Genomic DNA, 6,593 nt, shown 5'->3' with positions numbered 1-6,593 from the left:
CGACGAAATTCATTCATTGAGTTGAAATCAACGAATTTTCCAAACGCCTATTCCAATCACTTTTCATAACATTAATATTATCGAGAAACCTGCATTCTCCCCTCAATTTATTTAAATACAGCCAGACAATGCAATGCTGTAAGTTACAAATATACGGAATTCAAGCATTGACGTGTGATATTTAAAATACTAATAGAATAGATGCTCCTATAAATCAGGCGAACTGTTAAAGGAATTTCGCGACTGAATTTCCTATCAAGTGAATGCTGCGTGTTTAACCTGTATAAGTATTGATAATTGAAAGTGAATGGAATTTGATCCTCCATATCATCGATTTTTTATGGGATTTAGGCTACCGGCTGACATGAGATAATAATAATAAAGTCCATATTACTATGGACTGTAATTACACCAAAGTATAGGCCTCAATTGTCTAGAAAATCAACAATTGAGGTGTTATGTTAGTGGGTATCATTAACGGAACGCGAACGGATTCGGGTCGAGCAATGGACCCCTATTGTGCGTAACAACGTCATGACCTGAGCACAAAGTAGCCGTGGTGTATACTGTAGAATTCATGAAATCAGTGACATGTTAGTCAGTGTTTTACAAATTGTATCACACAAATTCACAAATTTATTCGACGTAGAGCAAACGATTAAAATATTTAACAAATACTGATGAATTTGTGTGCGCTATCTCTAATTTTGTGTATTTCCCTATACGTGGATCCGTGGTAACGGTGGTGACGCTTCGCATAAAATCAAACAAACTTCGGGGAGATCAATTTAAAGCTGATAAGCAATGGCAATATAGATGATGGTAATTGATGTTGCGTGACAATGAAAAAATATACTTGCTTGTAATACGCCCGAATAGTTTGATTTGTAGTTTAGCTATACACACAATCAAATAAATACATTTACGTAACCAGCTTGCTACACGCGCGTAAATGTTTACTGTAACTGCGACAGCGACAGCTCATTTATTACTTCACAGAAAGAGCCGCAAGACGATAGTGTGTCCAAAATGTGTCCCTCGTTTTTGCGGACCCACAAAAAGTTAATTCCGGTGCATCGACACCGGTTATCGAGATGCTATACTGAAACCGTTCTTGTTGCGTAATTACAGGATAAGGACTTGGAGCTCAAATTGAATAATATTACAGTCATTCTCTGGATACCCGACGCGATGCGTACGATAAAAAGTGGCTCCACATCAAATTTATGTAGTTAAATAAAGGGTATATATTAATATACATATTAAAAAGAAACAGCAGTACCGATTCATGACATTCGTCAGAAATGACTAAAAACGATGAGCTTCTTTACAAATATCACCAGAACCGTTCGGTAAGTCGGCGTGGTGAATTCCAAAATGTCATGAATTGTGCTATGGAAACTGATGATCCGGATATGGACTTTGGGGTATTGGTAATCGTGGTGATATACTGTAGAGTAATAAGGTATTTTTCGGATGATTAAGTTCTGAGATTGTAGAAAGACATTTGATTTGGTATTCAAACTAAGTGACGAAATACTATGCATTGTCACGCATCATTAGTTGCTTATTGCTCAGTCCTCCAGAACGGAGCTGTAAAATCATCATCGTTCTCACATTCATCAGCGGAATCAATTTCCATTTTATTGAATAACTTTTCAATATCCTCCATATCGCTGGCACCTTTGAAGTCTTCACTGGTAAACTTTACCCCGCGATACGCCTTGTTTTCCAAGCAGTAAACGAGCAACGATTTCCAATATTTATCGAGGCACAAAAGCCGGGGATTCCCGACAATTATCAACAGACCTTGCGCTCTTGTCAGCGCTACGTTGAATCTCTTGGGATCGCATAAAAATCCGAGATGATATTTCGCATCATCCGACAGCCCTTCCTGACTGCTCCGTACAGTGCTAATGATAATAACAGGCCGTTCTTGACCTTGAAATACCTCGACGCTGCCTACGTCGATGCCTGGATATTTTCTAACAGATCTCCTTATTTTCTCACACTGCTTGCGGTACGGAGTAACGACACCTATATCAGCCGGACTTCGTAATTTATGATTACCTTTTTGCACCACCATTAGCTTGTCGACATAGATTTCCACTTGTTTAACTTCATCCTGGTTGTAGTATGAAGGACTTGATTCGTCACGCATCTCTTTGCCTTCAATGCCGTGAAAGATGATCGGAAAATCTCGGTTCGGCAGCTCATCCCAATTGCACATTCTTGTACGTTTCAATTCGTCAGCGCATACCCGCAAATCACCATCGTAAAATTGCTGATTGGATACTTTGAGGATGACCTCGTGAGAACGATAATTGTTAACTAATTTCGTTGCGCACTGTGGATTATACTGACTTGTCGCTTTATCTTTGCGATAAATGTGACAGGTGTCCATCAATCTCTGCAACAGAGACGTTTGAAGGCCGCTTTTTTTTGCAAGTGGTGATCTCACGATCGGACCGAGTTGCTTGGGGTCTCCTGCTAAAATTAGTTTTCCGTCTTCCGCTAAAATGTTGGACACGGCGACCAAACATTCGGGTTCCAACGCCTGTCCTGACTCATCAATGAATATGCGCTTGAAGTGATTCTTAGGAACATCCATCGAAGCAATACGCCCGGCTGTTGAGAACGTACAAACGATCACTCGATATTTCAGTAGTTCCAACTCTTGCGGCATGTATATTGTTTCATCTCTGAAGTTGGTGTTGCCTTCTCTTATTTCCTTTGGTACGCTGTTCCAGCTTCGTGAGGCCGCGTATATTCTGATCATTTTATTCTTGTCAATATAATTTGTTAGCTTTGATGCCAGCATGTCACAGGCGTTGTTGCACAAGGCGCAGACAAGTATGTTGTAATTGTACTCTTTATGGGTTTGATATATCGATTCCACCATCGTCACAGTTTTGCCGGTTCCTGGCGGCCCGAAAATAACGTAAATTGGAGGTGTCTTACCTAACACGATATTTTCCACTGCCACACGTTGCTCTTTGTTCGATTCGATGTTTCTGTTCCTCATTATTAGCTTCTTTTTGGGAGTGTATGGTTCGGGAAAATTTTCCGGAAAAAATATTTCTGACAGGTGGGAAGCTTCCAACGCATCCAAAGCTCTATGCATCAGCCGGAGCGGCCGTCGATTAAATGTGAATCTAACACTGAATTTCATGTTATTTTGAAACGACCTCGTTAGTATTTGATTGAACCCGAGTCCGACTTGCAGTTGCTCAACAAAATGAACAAAACCTTCATACTTATCCCCATATTCGTTACCGAGACTGTCCAATTTCACGGCATAAACTCGGTCGCCGATGAGTAAGGACGGTCTGTTTTCAGCTAAGCCGGGAACATTCAATCGCAACAATCGCAATGGGCCATGGCCAAGCGGCGTCTTCTGCATAGTCGTCGACTTCATAGTGTAAAAGTCAATATCGGCATTGTATCTAATCTCTTCGATAAAAAGAAGCAAATGAAATTTTTCGGCGTAATTTTCCATCGACAGCTTTTGCCGAAGTACGTCGATTCGTTTTATCTTACCGGATATGTGCATTTCTTCGATCGCAGACGGTACAGGGTATTTTGGCAGAGGTACAGCGACATTCCACCCCCCCTGACATAAATTGTGGCCTGATTCCCGGCACAATATTTCTCTCAAGGCTTTTCGAGCTGGCTTTGCGGTGTATCTGTTGAGTTACGGGGTTCTTGTATCGGTTTTCGTAAGTCTTGTTATATGTTTGGCTGAAATATCGATATTTGTCGCTTTGCAATTTACTTGGTACAGTCGGTCTTTCTGGTGCAATGTCTAGTACAGTAACCAATGTTCCCTGTTGTTCCTTGGATCTTTGAGCTGATAGGATATGTGTCTGAACCAAGCTTCTCCCCGATTTCAAACTGTTATATTCCATTTGACTCTCGTCGCAATTTTCAACTGACATTTTCGGCGTTCCTGGTTGATGATCTGTCTTCAAAGCTGGACCTGCAGAATTTAATTCATTTCCTACGCATCGTTTGCCAACTAAATCCAGTTGTATAGGGGAAGATTCATCCTGTTTCGTTTCTCGATATGTCGTCGTTATTTTCGCAACACGAGGCATCTCTTGCGCACGATATACCGCCAAAAAGCGAACGCGGAACTTGTTATACCATAAATATGGTGGGTTCCAGCGCGACCCTTTGTACAGAAATGTACTAAAAGAAAGCTTCGTATCTTGCCGGTTTTTCTTGAATAGCATGTACTTCTCCCGTAGTTCACTGCGATGCCATAGATATGCACCATCGACGCGGTTACCGCTTTGCCACAAATACGTCATGAAATCTCTGCATACTTGAAATAGTGAGTCCGCCATCCCTACCGTGCGAATAACAACTAAAGTTTCATCGCGAATTACTGGAATTGATAGAGAAATTATTTTAGTGTCGCTCGCATCGAATAACTCATAGATCCTTCGATCGAGTCCGGACTTCAACTCTTTATAAGTTGGTTGTGTGTCAAGCCCTATATATACACAATATCTAGTTGAATGACCTAGTATGCTCTGTTAAAGTTTACATTTTTAAATAGGATATCATACAATATTTTTCTATTGAAATAAACCCGAATATTTTCTGCTGAGTGTCGTTTTTAAATAACCGATGAGATCATAGATGATATTGCTCTTCAATCGGTAGAACGCCAGCACAAGGTCTGGGATTCATTATTTGCGAAAGCACGTTTGCTGACATTTCAGGTCAATTTTACGCGACATAATTTAGCCACTCCCGTGTTACGCGTCCAATATAGATCTGCCTATCCTACGCAACTGTCATGATATCGTCACGCGATCGTGACTTAGTTCCCTTTTCGCATCATTGGATCTCTATGTTCCGTGGCCTATATATACCTCCGTTTGCTAAAATATTCGAGGTTTATTAATGGCCTTGACTTACCAATCAGGATTGTCGCAGCTATCCCAATTTTGATGCTGGTAATCATTTGTATTTTATAAAGTCAACTTGCTATCTTTAGTGAGGTATTTGTATATCAATTGCTATTGAAATTGAGGGACAGCATGGTCATGGGGACAGTTATGGCAAGAATGAATCTACCTACATCCTGGCAAGTCTAAACAATTCTCACATTTATTTGCTCTGTCTAGCGCAGTATACTGGCTAAAAGTGCTACAAAAAGTTGAAATTGTAGAACTGTTGCGTGATCATATTTAGGTCTTGAGCTTCAAATCATAATCGAAATCTGGTCATGGCTCGAAATTCTTTTAAATTACGTATACGAAAACTGAAATTTACTACAGATTCAAAGTCCAGTCCAAATCCTGCCCACTGCAGCTCTCAACCTCCCAGCTCACTTCGTCAGAATCAACCGACGACTTTCGTCACACAAAAGAATGTTAGGGCATGTCAGAACGAAGTCTCGAATTGACCTCCACAGGCTTGGTGGTATTTGCTTATTGTTCCACCTACTTAGCCTGCTAAGTTCAATATACAGAAATAATGCCTATTGCCTATATAGATGTAGCCTCTGTCGACATAACCAGACATTATTATTTTGGTATATGCCACAAATACCAAAAATAGTTTATTTATTGTATTTTCCAGATTATATTTCAGGCAGTTTTGGCAGCGCCATGAATTCATAGTTGTATACCCGAATTAACCATGGAAACGCTTTAGTCTGACCTTTCATATCAAACACAAGTCGCAAAACATGGAATATCCAATCTGTGTCATCAAACAGCGAAAATGAAAACAGAATTGACATCGGTGTTGGATAGCGAATTCATCCAAGACAAAACCAACTGCTTCTGCAATATCTAATCTAAATAGTTGATTCGATTCGTGCAAAATTACCTTCATTCATGCAGATCATCATACCACTTTTGATAGCAATGCAAAATGATTGCTGACACGTTTGCATCACAGCCTTGACTATACCTAGCCATTGGTTAGGATTTATGAGTGTTTTATTATTCAATATAATATGAAACAATACCCATTCTGCGAAGAAAAATCGGGGAAATGACTGAATGCATGATGCGGATGCGGATCGACAAATTCTCTGGTCCGGCTCCGATCCGGTTGTTCAATTCTCTGGTCCGGCTCCGATCCAGCTCCGGCCGTATCAGGAAAAGTACTGATCTGGCTCCAATCCGGTCCGGCCAAAAATGAAAAAAAGTCCGGCCAGAAATCCGGCCCTACTCGGTACGGAGGTCGACCTCGGTCGGACTCGAACCCGCACCCATTGGTGTTGCAGTCACGGATTATACCACTGCGCTATCTCGCCACAGTTACCGGGCTTATTGAACGCCTTGAAATATTAACTAGGGATTGAACCGTGTGACCCTTTGTAACCGGCCGGCCTACTGACCAAAATTTTAGTGCATCCACAAAAAAACGATAAAATGTCATCCATATGGCTTAGATCGACGCCCAATATTTTGCCGTAAACCTGAAATAGCCGCCTAGCGGTCCGAGATACTCTCACGGCTCAGACGCCAGAGGGAATAGCGTTATGGGAGAAAATGTTCTCGATTTCTTGAAAATAAAATACAATTTTGTTCTTCTATATCTCCTGACGTCATACTTAGCCTCTCTCT

At 40.9% G+C, this 6,593-nt stretch overlaps 1 pseudogene; it reads right to left on the bottom strand.

Annotated features, from left to right (window-relative positions):
• Positions 1-955: 955 nt before the first annotated feature.
• Positions 956-5,048, bottom strand: LOC145458421 (putative helicase mov-10-B.1 pseudogene; annotated as a pseudogene).
• Positions 5,049-6,593: the final 1,545 nt, after the last annotated feature.

The sequence above is a fragment of the Botryllus schlosseri genome, chromosome 16, assembly GCF_051294905.1.
Source record: "Botryllus schlosseri isolate E-star chromosome 16, Bs_hap1, whole genome shotgun sequence".
Lineage (NCBI taxonomy): Eukaryota > Metazoa > Chordata > Ascidiacea > Stolidobranchia > Styelidae > Botryllus > Botryllus schlosseri.
Note: the sequence above shows the minus strand (reverse complement) of the source record. Positions and strands in the feature narration are given on the sequence as shown.